At 52.6% G+C, this 16,723-nt stretch overlaps 2 long non-coding RNA genes across 2 annotated transcripts; one reads left to right on the forward strand and one right to left on the reverse strand.

Annotated features, from left to right (window-relative positions):
* LOC110401819 lies at nt 11,858-12,462 on the reverse strand. Its single transcript, XR_002440631.1, has 2 exons — nt 12,226-12,462; nt 11,858-12,003 (listed from the first exon to the last, which is right to left on the reverse strand). It is a non-coding gene; the product is annotated as an uncharacterized LOC110401819 (long non-coding RNA).
* Nucleotides 12,537-16,596, forward strand: LOC110401818. The gene is made up of 3 exons (XR_002440630.1): nt 12,537-12,808; nt 13,417-13,589; nt 14,086-16,596. It is a non-coding gene; the product is annotated as an uncharacterized LOC110401818 (long non-coding RNA).

A 16,723-nucleotide genomic window follows, 5' to 3' on the forward strand; every position in this document is an offset into this window, starting at 1 on the left:
TGGTCATTTGTTGCACATCTCAATACACCTCTGTTTTTTTAAAATCAGTTTGCAAACCTTTCCCTACTTGGACAATTGCATTAGTCTGAAGTTCAACCTTAAAAATAAATAAATGTTTAGCTGTTTCTGCAGTATGTCAAAGTATATTTGCACAATGAAAACATTCCTTCCATTGCAGCACTTAAGGCAGAAATAGATACTATTTCACAAGCTTTAAGAAATATAGATTACTAGAATCTGAAGATATGAAATGTTGTAATGTTTTAGCACCAAATTCCCGATGATACATGCACAGCACGACAAATCTCTCCATGCTGAACATTCCTTATACCAATGATATGTACCCAGTCTTCTGGCAAGTTTAAAACATTCAATAATGCCTTATTTTCTGGGGCAAATATTGGAGAAAGTGTCTCATTCGTGTTAAAGTAGCCTCATTTTCTAAAACCAAAATGTGAAGTCAACTATTGATGAGAAAATATTTAACAATCTCTTCCTATTGTGTCCATTTCATCATGGTACATTTTTAGATGAGTTATATCTATGACCAACAAATTTATCATTGTTTCTGTTTTAGCTTCTCACGCATTATGTTTTAAACTGCCCTACACACATTCAGTTCTAATTATAAAATTGTATCATACATGGTTTAGTGCGTTAGTGTGTTGCGAAAGAAAGTAGTCCCTGTTCATTGCAGGGGAGTTGGACTAGATGACCTTTAAGGGTCACTTCCAACTCAAACAATTCTATGATTCTATGAATCTATGAACTGCTGAAAGTCTCCTTTACAGTCCCCACCTCTTCACTCTTTAAATGCTTAGAAATGCAATGGGGCAATCTTCATTTTGTGTGCAAAGTAACTTAGAGCAGATGGAAAGCATTTTAAGATCCTTTCAGCTGCGGGTTTAGAAAGAACAGTCTTGCAGGGACATGCCTTAACATTTCCACATATTCAAAGCTGGCAAAATGAAATACTTCCTGTAATTCTGAAACACTTAACAGATGAAAAGAAGAGACTGATAACTCATTACACAACTTTCAGGATGAAACGATGACCTATTTTAGCATAATTTGCTGTGTTACATATTGTATGAGCTTGGCAATTAGGTAAAAGCAGGTATCATTTCTCGCTAACATTCATCTATAGACAAATGAGCGTATACCCAAAGAAAATATTACCTTATCATCTACCAAACATGACATATTGACAAAATTTAAACCATTTTGTTCTTGTGTACTTTTTATATTTTTAAATATCCTTAATACTGTTTCTTTGCTGTCTTGAAAGTAATGAAGAAAGCAATGAATTATTTAGCTTTCAACTCTGAACTCACAAAGAAGTATTGGAAAAAAATGGTATTTCTATAGTTTGAAGCAACAATGGCTAGTCAGAAAATATGGCATTTCCCACAAAATTTGTAATTGTTTTCTCAACTGAAGAAGTTAACAGATTGCTGGCAATTATCTTTTTTTTTTTCCCCCATACTTAAATATGTCTTTTATCCACAGTGAATTGCAGAAAACAATTGTCTACATCCTTGAAACAATGTGTAGGAATGTGTACAAATGAGGCAATTAGTCTTTTTTTTTCTTTCCTACTTCTGCATCAGCTGCTTTGGGATCTCAGCATTTTCCTGGTTTTCACAATGAAGAGTTACGCAATTTTCTTCTTAAAAACTATTCTAGACTTGTATGCTCTTTTGCGTTCTACCTTGCACCTAGCAACCCACTACCAGCTACTGAGAAATTTCTGTAAACCACTCAGAGTTTTAGTTAAGCATGCAAAATAATTCACTCACTTCTGGAAAGTGCAAGGCTTCTTCCTTTATGGGGCTGTATTTGAACTCAATGCTAAGATATAACTATCACAGGCACCACCATGGTCAGAATCCAGATAGGGACATAATCCAATCAACTAAAAATAAAGCAGTAGCTAAACAGCCATAAATCACCACTGCACTGCCCTACCTCCCCTGTAATCTGCCCCAGAGACTTCAGATATCGTGTCCCAGTCTTACAGCTAAATAAATTGCGGTTTGATGAGAGGTGTGGGGCAAAATAACCATTAGACGTCAATAGGAGAAGCACGTGTGGTAATTCTAGCCGCATTTTGTATGAAGATACAAGATATTGTTACAACATATTTATTCACATCTGTTTCCATTTCACTGAGTTTTGCTTGAAATAAAATATACGGGACTTAATCTAAAACACAAGTTCATTTGGGGAAGTGAAACATCCTTCATCAAAGATAGTGCAGATTCAATCACACACCAACCACTTTGAGGAACCAAGCATTCATAGTACTTCTCATTTGCTCCCTGCTCCTAGCTGGCGCCAAGCAGGTTTCCAGCAATAGCCGCAGCGCAGGCCTGCAAGGCTCCTTCCTGGCTTTTTGAGGAAATCCTCACTTTACTTCCTGGGAACTTTTACCCACTGCCTTCCCGAAGTTCAAGACTCTGTTCCTCTTTCCATTTCCAAGCCCTTTTCCCCAGCCGCCTCAGCACAGGAGCTTACAGCCAGCACTTGCATCAGGAGAAACTTGTTCTGCGGACACCAATGGGCAGCCCACCTAGAAGCTTCCACCATCTCCGGGCCTGGTACTGTCCTCCTTTAACCTCTGCGAGAAACATGCCTGCTGCTCAGGGAGGGAATGAAATTGCTGTTTACATAGACTTTCAAGAAGCTGTACAAAACATTGTATGTAATTTTGTTACGTAAGCCACAACTCAGAAAAACTAGGAGCTTGGGGTACTGTCATGTTTTAACAGGCAAACCCTCCAGTGTTATGTCATACCATTAATTTTGTTTCATTTGTGGAATCTGGTGCAGTCTCAGGACAAGAGCCCCATTTTTTCTTTGAAATCTAGAGCTGAGTTTCTTCTGGTCTCTCTGTATCTGATGGAGCCTCGGGCTGCAGCCCCTTTCCAGGAGATGGAAATAAAGATTTTATTCTGGAGACAAGGCCATCTCACCCTGAACTAGACATCTGAAACTGGTGAGAGTAAACACCACCTTAGGTTTCTTCAAACCAAATGTATGCTGAAAACAAAGTTTAATCAGCTGTTATATTGTGTACTGCTACTCTGCATAAATCGGAGCAGTATCCTCACCCATGAAACAAATAAGTGAACTAAAAAAACACGTGTCAATGGCACCTTAAATTAGGAGTGGTTGGCTGTGCTAGATGGACATCCCTGCAGATCAGATGCAGGCCTCTCTCACATATCACTGCCAACTCTGGGGATAGCTGTGGCCCCAGGCACAGATCCCTCTGACCAGTTATTCCATTGTCCTCTCTGACAATGGCTGCTGATAGACACGAGATAGGAGAATGGAGAAGGCCACAACAGAAAGACAGAACATATTTGTTCTAGGAACAAATTTTTTAATAATTAAATGTAGCTAAAGGACCTCAGAACAAGATTCACTTTCCCTTTTACAGCATGTATTGACTTTTTAAAATCTGGGTGTTCTTATCAGCCATATAAATTTAAATGCTTTTTAATATTGCTGAATTCTCCACTTAAATGCCTTCCAGTCTAATTGTCCAATATCTGTGAAGGTGTTTCTGTAAACCAATTTCAGCTTTTCATAGCTGAACACTTAGCTGTCGCAAACCTTGCCCTTCAGTTGTTCCTGATGGGAACATTGCCAAAACTGCACTCAAGGAAGATGGCTGCCCAAGGTGTGGGGAAAGAGCGACTGACAGAAATATATGAGCAGGTATGAGGAAAGGCTCATGTATGAGTGTGTTTAAAAATACCTCTTCCCAAATGATCGCCAGATAAGACAAGTTGTGACTTGAATAGCATTTTTAAAAGAACAATTCTGTACTGAATTCTTCATGTAGCCTTCCAGAGAAACAATTGCGTCAAAAGTAATGTGAAAAACAGTCAGAACTCAACAAATAAATATTCTTGTGTAGGCTTTGCACGTGATAGCAGTAAACATTTTACTGTGTAGGAAGCTCGAAGTCTTTATATTATTCTATTTCGGTGATGATTAAATGTCAAAAAACGTTTGTTAACAGAGGCTGTACTTCTTCAAGGGCTGATTTTAATGATTCTTAGCTTCTCAGCTATTTAACATTTGTATCTGTTTGTTCTCAGATCTTTTTCTCCTTACACGTAGCAAGTGAGTGCAAGAGCACTGGGAAAGATACACCAAGATTGGAGAGAGCGTGAATCCCTGTTTTAAGCACAAAACTAATCCCAGCTGTAACTACGGAGCCACTGTTTCTCAATTATAATATCCCTATATCACCTGATAGTGTTAAACAGAGGACATTTATACACAGGGACACCATATATTTCAAATATATCTTCACACTAGGGAAAAATGAGATGCAGTGGACAATACCAATCCAGGCTCTCCATCAAAGACAATCTAATTAATTATTTCAGGTTGACATGATCTTTTCATGCTCAGAACAGCCTTGCTGGTTATTTGAAGATTTACATAAATAAAATGCGACTCATAAGAGTGATCAGCATCTAACTAAGGGTCTAAAAAAATTAAGTCATACATATCAACAACAGAGCAGTTGAATGCCACTCGAATCACCAGAGCTTGGAAGGAGGCTTGGCAGCAAAGAAGGCAGTTAGATGGGATGTTTATTGGATGGCTTCCATCAGCTGCACTGTGCGGTGGCTTGAGCGCTGGATTATAAATATTTCCCCTTGTGAAAAGGAGAAGTTGGCTGGATGAACACTGAATCAGCAGGACATATTCTTATCCTCGGCAGAGATTGGTTTGTAAGAAAGCAGGAATGGGAAGCATTGAATTAGGCCTGGGAAGTCCCTTCTCTCCACAGGCTCATGAGAAGAGCACTTATCCTTGGAAGCTAGTCAGCACGGCACGTGGGCAATGGGAATATTAATAACTCTTCTAAGGCAAGACTTCTGTGGAGCAGGATGGCTCACCAAAACCACAACCTCTGTAGCCACTTGGTGCAGATGCGCAACTTCTGCCTTGGAGAGTTCCTTTTGCGAGGCCAAGTTGGGCAACCAGGCTGGATGTGGGTGCAGGAGGGATCTCAAAACCAAGGTAGAAGGTACCTCAAGAGTACTGGTTTTCTCACAAATGTACACAGGTGAAAAGTTTCTCCTAAACTTTACACCAAAAACTGGTGGGCCTTGCTAGCCCTGTGAGTGGGCTGGGCTTAGTGAGCACCAAAGACATGGATGATCATTGCATGCAGCACCTGAGATGAAAAGAGCGCTCATAGATAGGCCTTTTGGTGAGCAGTGCAAGGCTTTCCAGCTGGAGTGAAGGGAAAACTGACTGAGACAGATAGGAAGTGCAGAATAGCTGCAGCATGTCTGGGGATAGCTGATAAGGGTCAAGTGAAGGAGCAGTGGAAATTTTCTTTGCCCCGCAGTGTGCATGAGAAGACCCCCCAGCAGCCTTCCCATGAGGAGCAGGGCACGGGAAAGGTGTCAGGCTATGGGACAGTTCTGGTGTTGGTGCTAGTTTTGTGCAAGTGGCTGTGAGTCACCACAGCAATTCTGGACCAGGGGAGTTTCCATGAGCCCGAGGCTAAAATCCCCAGGGATGTTAGTCTAGACAGGGTGCTCTTCCCTTTGACCTCACTGGGGGCCTTAGCTTCCTCTTTATGCAAGTAACGCCGACTACCAGGACAGGTTATTTTGAGATACCGAACAGTTATGAAAGAGAAATGTGCTGAAGGTTTGAGGGAAAAGATGCTCTTGCTGTAAGCATCCTTTTCAGACCACTTTTGCGCTAGCCTATTCCTTGCCACTGCTGACAGGAAAGAATCTGTATTCCTGAAGTCTTCTAAGGAGACTCAAACAGCCAGAGAAAGGCTCCCTGCCTGACGCCAGGCCAGAGCTCGTCAAATAAACTCTAATTCCCCCAGGATAACTGGAGGGAAATCCCAGTCATTAAGTCATCAAGTGACGTAAAAAGGATTGCAAATTAATCCTGCTCCCCATTCATCTGATCCGTAGCCGAGAGCCTAGCAGTAAATACCAGTCCCCCAAACAGCTCTGGGGGAATCCCAGCCACTATCACCTGCTCTCCTGGTCTTTTTAACAAATGCCCCTGACACTCAATGGTCACGTGTTACTTCTCTCATCTCTCAAGAGCTGGTGTGCAGGACAAGGCATGGATGAGTGCAGTGGGAGCTACAGCTGGAAACACCAACTGCTTCCTGTGTTCACTCTTTTGAATCAAGGGGCTGTGGGTGCTGCAGAAGTAACATGGACTTCAGCACCAACCCACAGAAGGTGGGCTTTGGTATACAGTCACTTGAAGACTCTTGATTCCCAAACACCCCTTTCGAACTGCCTCAGAGTACACAAAAATATCACATGCCACTTCTTGAACCCCAGTGTGCCTGTGTGCATACACATATCCCTTGGTCTTACACAGACCAAAGGAGAAATAGATAACAGAGCACAGAGCAACATACTGATTGTTTTGCACGGCCTTGTTTGACCCCTGGATTCCAGCATAATTCCTCAGGAAGCCCAGCCATCAGTGAGATAAGATAACAGGCACAGGCGCAGACAGAGACTTAGCAAAGAATGCCCCTGAGAAAATCGAGTGGCTCTCAGGTGGGCTTGGCAAGTTCCCAGGCAGGACAGTGTGAGGAAGGATCCACCATGTAGAACAGGTACCCTCCTCTCATCCCACTATTTCTCCCTTCATCCCCACTGAGCTATTCAACACCAGCAGCTCATGTGGAAGACGAACAGATTTCATTTGCTCTGTGTGTGCCTTGAGGTATTTTTGATCCCAGAGTGAGGAGCTGCTGCTGTGGCTGCCTGGCTTGCTCCTTGCTGTGCTGCTATAAATATCTGCGGTGCCTGCCTTGCAGGGCTGGCCGGGATTGAAGCCACCTCTCTGAGCAGAGGTACCCAGTGTGCTGTGTGACAGAGGTGGGGGAAGATGGCAGGACTCCAGAGGACGGGGTGTAAATTAACTTCACGAATGGGCACATGTTTCTCAGACCAGGAATGTTAAACCTTTGTCCTTTGTTGTTCTTGTTGCTGTTTTCCGGTAAATAATAATTAACATAGAGACTTTCTCCAGAGCTGCTGTTGCCTTCAGAGTGTTCAACAAATATTAACTAACCCATCTTCCCAAATCCTTACCCTGTCAGCTAAAAGAGGATGAAATTAGCCCTCAAGAAGAGAGTGGGATTCTGAAGCATCCACACATCCACGTGAACATCAGGGAAAGATGTGCCCAAGGTCACAGACTGGGGCAATGTCTCTGCAGGGCAGACAGCTGCATTCTTGGCTCCTTTCTCTGCATTTAGATCAGTAGACCAAACCATAAAAGTCTCGACTGCAGTTTCTCTTGTGAAGGGCTCAGGCCTTATCTGAGTGTATAAACATAGATGTTGGCGATAGTTTTGCAGGCTCTCACCTAGCTTTTTGGTCTGGTTCTTTTTTGCAGTTCATTTCTCAGAGGGCCTGGGCCTCAGGCACACTTTCTGAATCAGCACTACTGATACCACAAGAGGCACAGTGGGGCTGGCCCATGTGAGTCACCCCCAGGGGACAGCAGCTCTGGCTGCTGGCTCACGGAGGAACATGAAAAGCTCTCGGAGAAATGCCCCTGCTCCAGCACCCCTCGCTTAGGGTCAGCCTGTGTCCAGGTGTTTAGGCTGCCCCAAAAGGGGTGAGGCCTGAAGCCAGGCCTTTGCCACCACCTCTGCATCCACACATCTGTCCCTGCAGCCACACATCAACCTGGCAGGTGGATTTTACTTGAAAGCTCTGGCAGCATGTGCCACTGATGGCAGAGCCCTGAGCCGTCTCCCTCTGTCTCCCTGGAGTCCCTGTGCAGACGTAGGTACACGTCACCGCCTGCTCTAATTTTATCCACGTTTGATGGAAGAGACTAACTGAGCAGTGGGGAGGCAGCTATTTTGGTTTTCTCTGTGGCTCTGGGTTATATAAAGCATCCTGCCATGACCTGCATTGCTCAGGAGCTGCTTTGCTTTCCCCATCGCAGCTGCCACCAAACACCAGCTCGAGTGCTCGCCTCAGTTCCCACAGCACTCATGCATGGGGCATGCAGCTGTGCATGTGTACAGCATCCAGATGTGCCACGCACATGGCATCCAGCTGTCACATGCATGGCATCCAGCTGTACCCCAGGTGTGCAGCATCCTGCTGTGTCCCACACCTACAGAGGGAGCCTGTGGCAGTGAGATTCACAAGTGACCATCTGTACGGGGAGATGGGGTGTTTGTTCTTCTGTGTGGTTTTCACAAGTGTGACGTGTGCTCGGGTCGCACCGTGCCGATGCCTGCGGTACAGGCACTACCCACACAGCAGCACTCCGCATGGGCACTGCCGCTGTCCCCCCATGTGGCACAGGAGCGGCTCCGTTAGGTGGCAGCAGCAGCGGCACCTCCAATGTGCAATCCTCAGGGCTTCTCCAGTAGCTCGGCTTCCTCACGTCACGTACAGCATAGGGTGATCCCAGTCCCCAGCTCCACGCAGAGCCTGTTTCCCAACCGCAGGGAGCCGAGCCTGGCTCATCTGCTGGTTTTGTCAGTGATGCTCCAGTGCCTGAGGCTGGGAGGAAGCACAGGGGGCCAGAGACTTGCTGGGTTTGGAATTTTTGGAAAGAGGCAACATGACTGGGACTCCCTTCTCCACCCCTCTCTGGCGCAGGCAAGTCTGCCAACATCTGGGTTATGCGCTGGAGGGAGTGTTGGGGAATGCCTCGTTTTTGTTTCTTGCGCAATCAGCAAATTTATTAGCACAATGCGGATTTGGAAGCTAAAGTAATTATGATTTGTCACGATGCAATTGCAAACAGCCCATTAGCCATGACTCGTGCCCTTCCCTAGCTCCAAACATGCCCCCCTTGATCCCATTCCCCCCTGAAAACAGCTGAGCCCTGCTTTCCCCAGTGAGCTCCCTGAAGTCTTGTGCTCCCCTCTGCAGCTACTTCACCTCCAGCCACCTTCTCCCTAATGACCCCTGAGGTCAGGCTGTGGCACTCCTTGCTCCTACACAGTTCCCGCACTGCCGGACGCACTCACTTCCTAAAGAGTCACCTCCCTGGAAGGCGGCTGAGCCTCCGCTCCTGACACAGTCACTGCCGGGGCAAGTCAACCTGCAGGGCGTGGGGCTGTGCCATCTTCATCACACCATGTGCCCATGGAGAGACAACAGTGGAGCTGCACGGTGGGGCACTGGGACCACCCTGCATGTCCCCAGTCCATGCTGGCGGCAGCAGCTCTTCAGCTTCCAGGTCACTTCTCTTTAACATGCACTCCCTGGGGCAGTATCTCGAGAGCCCCTGGGAAACCACCAGGAGCCGGAGCCACCACCAAGCATGCATGTGGCAGCGTGCATTCATGCACGTCAGCAAGGAGGAGAGAGGGATGTGAGCGCTGCAGGCACTGTGAGTGGCCGGTACGGGTTGGCAGGCAGGGATACCGCTCCAGTAGGAAGTTCAGCTGTTTCACAACAGTAACAGTGGAGAGAGTCTCCTTGACGGGGGAAGGGAGGGGGGGGGTTGAGGAAGGAGGGAAAAGTTCATGCAAGGAGAATGACTGCAGCCCAGCCTGCAAGGTGGGTGGGTTCAGCCTGAGTGCAGGGCTTGGCTGTGTGAGCTCATGGCCTGGTGGTGTCACCTCGGGTGAAGCTGCTATGCACCATGCAGGGGCCACTGAAAACATCAGAACCAGCACTAAGTGAACAGGAGGTGCACGAAGAAACTAAAATGCTTCTGAGAGTGAAAATATTACAGGATCTGGATAAATGGGAATGGCAAAGCAGCCGGTCACTGTCCCCTGTCAGCTCTGTCTGCCACTGTAAATGTGCCCAGATATGCAGAAGAGAGAGGAATGCATCACTGTGCCCCCCACTAGCTCAAATCCAGCATTCAGTAACATCTGTCACAGCAAGGCAGTTCGGTGCAGAATAGCATCAGGCTGGCCTCACAAAGGCTCTGCCCTATTAACTTGGGGCTTCTGTGTGGCCATGGTTACACCATGTTGGTGCTCTTTGAAGTGGTCTGAGAGATCCTAGCTCTTCAGCGCTCATTCACGTCCTCCCCATAGCACTGGCACAACAGCACACGTACCTGTGTGGCAAGCCAGTTCCCGGAGCTGATCTAGCAGAAAAGAGACCAGGTTATGTTGTTCTAGGGCTGCCCTCACTGCTGGGCTGCAGGGCAGTGCCACACTCCTCAGCACTTACCTGGCCTGTGGCAGCTGACATGGGCCCAGGCGGCTACCAGCACCTTGGTGGCCCAGGTCTGGCTGCTGCAGGCTCACTTGTCCCAGCCCTTTAGCACGGCACCCAGCCACCTCCTGACGTCGCTGTGAGCCATTTCACCTTTCTCAAATGGCAAGGTGCTAACTGACAGCAACAAGGGGTTTTCTGCTGAGGTGGCACAAAGCAGCAGCTTTGTGTGGGGAGTGCTGAAGTCTGGGCCTGGGAAGGGACTCTGGCAGCTGTCCTTGCTGGCAACTAACTTGGCAAAGGAAAGTGCTCAGTTTTCAGCCAGGCAGCGGCCTGTCCACCTGTGGGCAGCACAAGGAAGGGGTGGAAATACACAGCTGGAGCAGGAGGGCTGCAGGGGGATGACGGGCTGCACTGCTGAATCAGAGCTGTGGGGTGCCCCATCCCCCCTCAGCCTCTCTTCCCACGTCACAGCCCAGCTGGCCCACATGCCACAGGGCAGGGCGGGCTCAGGATCCAGCAGCCAGGGCAGGGCTGGGCTTGAAGTGGTGCTGCATGGTGAGCCCTGTCCTTTGCCCTGGGTGAGGCTCTCTGGCTGGCAGGGCTGTGAAATGGCAGCTATCTGGGATCACCAACAGACAGAAGGCACAGCACAGCTACCCAGCTGACGGGGATGGGGCAGGAGGCAATGAGCAGAGGGCACCAAACTGACTGGCCTCTCCAGCGAGCACCTATGCTGACAGCCCCACTGCCTGCAAGCCAGTCCCAGTGAATTAACTGCAAGCCACCATAGCGTCGCTCCTGCCATTGGCCACCCACCCTCTGCATTTCCACATGGCAGCCATGACCATGTGGAGCTCTTCTCACGCACAGCGATGGCCTGCCAGAAGGCAGCACCGCAGGCCTGCCCCTGGGAAGCAAACACTAATTGCAGCCCCACCCTTTCCTGCCCCGGGCGGCAAGGTGAGGGGATCCTCAGTGTACACCACCATGTTCGCAGACACGGGTGTAGGACAGGAACCAGAGCTCATAAAACAGCTGGGGTTGAACCCGCTGCCCTCCACCTGCCAAAACAAACAGAGCTGATGCAAAGCCAACAGTGGTGACAGCGGCCTGGCTGCTAGTGAGGGCTGGGCCAGCAACTGCTTTCCAGTTTGCTGGCCTCAGCAGATCGGGGCAGGAGCGGGTGCTGGGAGTTCCCAGCCCCGGGGGTGCCTGCTGCCGTGGTCGGGCAGCCCAGTGTTTCCCTCCTACTGCTTTCCTTGTGCAACACCCGGCGCCGATGCAGCGCTTGGGCCTCAGGGCAGACCCTAACTGGCGTCAGCACCCGCCTGGCCCAGGTGCTTGGGGAAATGCCTGTGGGCGGGCCTTCGCTGCCCAGGGCTTCGCCTCTGAGGGCTTTGGTTGCTGTGTGATGTAGGGGAGGAAGCTGATGTCAGAGGGAAGGGCACCTGGCACCCTGTGGCAGGGAGGGGGCCACCAGTGGAACTGCTCAGTGCCCATGAAGGAGCCTGGGCTCTGGTGGGCACCTGCACAACGCCTAGAGCAACACCACACCTGGGCACGAGGCAAAGTGTGCCCGGTAGCTCTGGAAGGCTTTGCAGAGGGCAACACAAGGAGGGGAGGGAAGGAGAGGGCACAGCATCGGCAAGGCTGTCGTGAGTTATAGAGCACTGTTTGGTTTCTTCCTTTTATTTTGTGGCTCTGTTTCCAGGGTTCTCTTGGCCACATAGCTCACACCCATGCTGCAGAGGCTGGGTGATGGGTACCACAGAGCTGCTGCAGCCCGCTGCCAGGCCACACAGCCAGCCAGGCTGAACACCTGATCCGGGTTAAAAATCAATACAGTTTTTCAGGAGGATTAGTTTAACCCCTAGGCCCATTTCCCCCGACACAGTACCAGCCCCAGTACAGCGCGGGAGCCCCGAGAGACGGCCATTCCATCTCCGGGTGAACTCCCCATCCATGGGTGCACCGACCCCAGGCGGCCGAGCCACCGCGGTTCTCCCGCCCCGGGGCCAAGCCAAGCGGGGGAAAGCCCTACCGGGAGCCTGGGGCCGCCCGGGCAGAGCGCTCGGCGCAGGCGAGGCCGCCACGAACTGTCGCCCCGCCTCGGCCGCCGCCGCCTCCCAAACAAACAACAGCCGCTCCCGCTGCCATGGCGACCGAACCTCGCCCTCCCCCGCTGCCATGGAGACGGAGCTCCGCCCCTCCCGCAGCGGCTGACGCCGCCGCCTGCGTCGCCCGCGAGCTCCGGAGTGGGGGGGGGGGGGGAACTCGATGACGTCGCCGGTCCGTTACTACGGAAACCACGCACCGACGTCAACAGGTTTGTGTGTTTTCAACGTTCCGCCGTCTCCCGGGCAACGTCAGGCGGTCGGCCCGGCCCCAGCAACAGCGCCGGGATTGGCCGGGAGGGGCGACGGGCGGGGACAGAGCGGCGGCCCCGCCCCTCCCCGCCGTTGCCTCGGGCCTGCGGGCGGGGGCCCGGCCCGGCGGGGCGGGGTTGGGGTAGCGGGTGGTTCGTCCGGTTGTGCTGCTGCCGGCCCGCCGCTGCGCCCGCTGCTCCGCCGCGGCCTGGATGGGCCCCGGGGCGGGTAGCCAGATACGGGGGCCTTGACCCAGAGGTGGGGCGCCTGCGGCTTCCCCCGCAGGGTCGCTGGGTGCCCCCGGACCGACGGGAGTCCCACGGTTCCCGGAGGAAGGCCGGGGAAGCCTTGCTTCTTGGAATCCGGATGGGTGGTGCCCAGCAGCCAGGCTCCTATGAGGGGCTCGAGCTGCGCCCTACCGCCTGTTCTGTAGGGGTGTATTTCTGTCTGACCTTGTGGACAGACGTGCCTGGGTAATGGCGAGTGCCTCTGTCCTCTGCAGGGAGTGGCGAGCCGCACTTGGGCTTCTGCTCGCTGTGCAGGGACCAAGCAGCGCGCCTCGGCCGAACTGCACGTCTCCTGTGCTTGGCAGTTGTTACAGTCATGCAGATACTGACCTAGGTTCACACAAAAGGTTTCCCCTCCCAGCAGCAACCCCCCCAGCCAAGCCAAACTGCACAACAAGCCAGGGTCCCAGGGAGGATCAAATCACAGGCCAGGCTACTCGCATGTGTCTCTTAATGGTGCTGTTAACCCCAAACCTTATAATTATGTTGAATTTTGTAGTCAGTTTCTTAAATACGTTTCTTAAATACCACCAAAGGAACCTCGCTTTCCTGGGGCTTTCCCCGTGTTTTCTCCTACAGGCAGAGGAGGGCAAATCCCTCATTGCTTGTTCTTGTGCTTCATTCCTGGGGTCTCTGTCCCTGCAATAGCCAGACGCCGTGGGAGCTGAGGTCTTTCTGGGCCCGAGGAGTCTGTGTTTGAGCTGACAGCTGTCCTGCGGGGCAGCCTTGATGTGCTGCTCTCTGGCACCCAGGTAGCGCTGGGGAAGGTGATGTGAGGCTTTCCTTCCCCAGAGCAGGGCTGCTTTAGTAGGCAGTGGCAAAGCCTCGGGCTCTTTTTGCCTCCCTCCAGGCTATCTTCACCCTTGTGATCCCTTGTCCTGGAAGTCCCCTTGAGCCATTCCCCAGAGCACTCTCCAGTCAAAACAATTAGAGGGTTTCTCTCTATGATGAGCCAAACAATCCCCAACATCCTGTCCCTTTCCCTGGGTCGGGTTTGTTTGTTCTCCGCCCAAAGCAAAACCTCCCTTTTCTGCTTGATCTCTGTACTTCCTCCTTCGCCGCCTTTGTCCTAGTTCCCTCCAGAGCCATGGTGCCAGCAGCGCACAGGGCCCCTGCCCTACCCAGCCCCCTCGCCCCCTGTGTAACCACCATGACCGCTTGGCCCTGCAGGGAAGAGGAGCTTTCACTGCAGAGGCTTCACTTCTAAATACCAAGCAGTTACACAGATGTCTGCTCACTTTGTTCCAGGTGTTTTCCCCTCCTCTCGAGGTGGAACGGTGCCCTGGGGTAATAACTGAGGGACGCGCCTGTCGCCTGCCAGCCTTCCAGACGGCATGGAGATAAGGGGCCACGTTGTTCCAGCTCTGTGCAGGCAGCACGAGGAGCCTGGGGACCTTTGTGCTTAAGATGTTCTGGGCAATAAAATGCTGCTCCTGGGGTCACTGCTTCCAAGGGTCCAAGCCAAGGGCAGAGGACAGCATGGTGATGGGCAAAGTGCCACTCAGTTTCACTGTCTGTGAGCAAGGTGCAGCCTTGTCAGCACTTGGAATGGGCTCAGGTGCCCAGCAGTGCAGCCAGCACGGTGCAGGGAAAGGCGCCGGGCAGAGTGATGGGGCCGGGTGGGAGAGATCAGTGGCACAGTCTGTGGTAATTGGCAGCTGATGGCATGGGGCTGTGCGACCACAAGATGCCGGGATGTCTCCACTCACAGTGTTTATTCTTCAGGATGTCCCCGTCACACACCCAGCTGCTGTGATTATTAATTACTATTTATAATTTGCTTTGGGTACGAGCTGCAATAAAGGTGGGAGCCTCCTGGCAGCTTCCAGGCTGGGTGGCGGGGCCACAGCTGCAGCATGACTGGGGCTCAACCGCCCGATGAGATGGATAACCCATCACCGTCCCATCATCCCCACCACTGCTCTCCCATTTTGACTGCTCCAGATCTCTACAGCCTCTGCCCAAGCCAGGCAAGTGGAGGGGATTCCTTGTGCTGTGCTGGGGGCACACGCTGTGAGCAAGGGCACCAGCAATGACAGCATTACAGCCCATCAAGTCTGTGCTGCAGTGGGTGTTCCAGCGGTTGCGTGGATTGTCTGATGGCTTGGGCATGCTTTGCTGCCCATTGTGGTGTTCCCGTTGCTGGGTTCCCTCCATGCTGCCCATAGCACAGAGCAAGCCGTGGAGCCGCTCTGTGCTTTGTGCCGCAGGCAGGGATGGGTCAGAGCTATCGGGTGGCTGCCAAAGGGCCGCACTGCAGGGTGAACTTTCCCCCAGTGAACAGCCAGATGTGGGCACAGCCGCCTCCTGCCCCAGGAGGTGGTGTGGGCTGTGTGGGTTGCACTGTCTCATGTGCCTTGGGCAGTTCTCTGCTGTGACTTCCCAAGCCCAGGCTGTCACAGCCTAGCTTAGGGTGGGGTTGGAAGTGGGCACAAGTTCCCATGTGATGCTTGGGGCTGGGGCACAGGGAGCGGCTTGCTGGGGGGCAGGCAGAGGGGTTCCCCTGGGTACCCAGGGCCAGATCCCCACTGGGTGCACGTGATGCCCACGCGGGGCCATGGCCATGACCCAGGCAGAGGGCTCGTGCCTCCCTTGCCCGCGTGCAGCCCTGTGGTACCGCTTGCTTCCTCTTTTTTTTTTTTTTTCACACCAGCTGTGGAGACATCGTGCGCACCCCATGTCTGGAGCAAATAACAAACCCACGTCATGTGTTTTCGGTTTCTCTGTTTCCTTGCCTCAGAGGCACGTGCTGGAGATGTGCAGCAGCACCTGGGCACTTTCCGTTTGGTACAAACAGAGTGCCCTGGGTCACCGGCAGAGATGACAACAATGCACTGTTTGCACGGGCACCCGAAAACATTTGGGGTTGTCAGTGGAGCAGGTACCCCCCTGCTTTCCAGAAACTTCCTTGGAGGTGCGGTTTGGCCAGAGGGACACCAGCTGGTTTGTGGTGCGTTGCCCCTGGGCCTGCCAGGGATGTGGCAGCGGCGGTGGGGTCACGGCATCGCCTGTTTGCCGCACGTCCCTCCTGCAGCAGTGCCGAGGATGGCTGCCCGGGCGCTGGCCCGAGCGAGGGGCGGGGGTCTGGGCCAGTCCCAGGGAGGGAGCAGCTCTGGCAGGCCCTGAGCCGGTGAGAGCAGCGCTGGCCCGACGGCCCCTCGCCCGGGAACGGCGGGGCCGTGCGCTGCGGCAGTCCTTGGCTGTCCCCTCGGCGCTGACGGGCAGCGCAGAAATAGCAGCTGGCCCAGTTCTCCCGCCCCCGTGGCCCAGATCTCTAAGAACGGAGGTTGCTCGCGCAGCAACAGCGGCAGCGGCAGAGGCATCAGGCGCTGCATTTAGCCCATGAGCTCAAAGAGCGGGAGAGGCTGCCAGCAGGATCCCAGCCTGCCTGGGTGACGCTCCTGCTTGGAGACTGCGCTGCGGGCTCTGTTTGTTGCTGTAAACACGCTGCCGCTGCAGCTTCCCTGTTACTATCTATAGCCGCGATCTCTTGGCTCCCGTGCGAGGCGAGGCTGCGGTCTGGCCGCCGGCTCTGCCTGCCCCGAGCCAGGGCTGCCGACATCCCCGTCGTGGGTGGGTGTCTCCGGGCTTCGCCGCGACGGGGATCAAAACAAAACCCAAACTGGAGGAAAGGACGGGCCTCGCCCTCGCTGCTCCCCCGGTGCCCCCCGCCCGCGCCCCTGTTCCAGCGCCCGGGGGCTCTCCGGAGGGCTCCGCGGCCCCGGGGCTGCCCCGCACTCCTTCCCGGCTCTCCGTGTGCGTGGCCCCGCAGGGGGGACGCGGCCCCGCCGCGTGCCGTGACAGTCCCGCCCGCAGCACCCGCCCGCTGCAGGGCACGGGGACGAAGGGCGCGGCGCCCCGCCGCACTCCACGCGTGACCGCGCCC

The sequence above is a fragment of the Numida meleagris genome, chromosome 6 (genome assembly GCF_002078875.1).
Source record: "Numida meleagris isolate 19003 breed g44 Domestic line chromosome 6, NumMel1.0, whole genome shotgun sequence".
NCBI classification, from domain to species: domain Eukaryota; kingdom Metazoa; phylum Chordata; class Aves; order Galliformes; family Numididae; genus Numida; species Numida meleagris.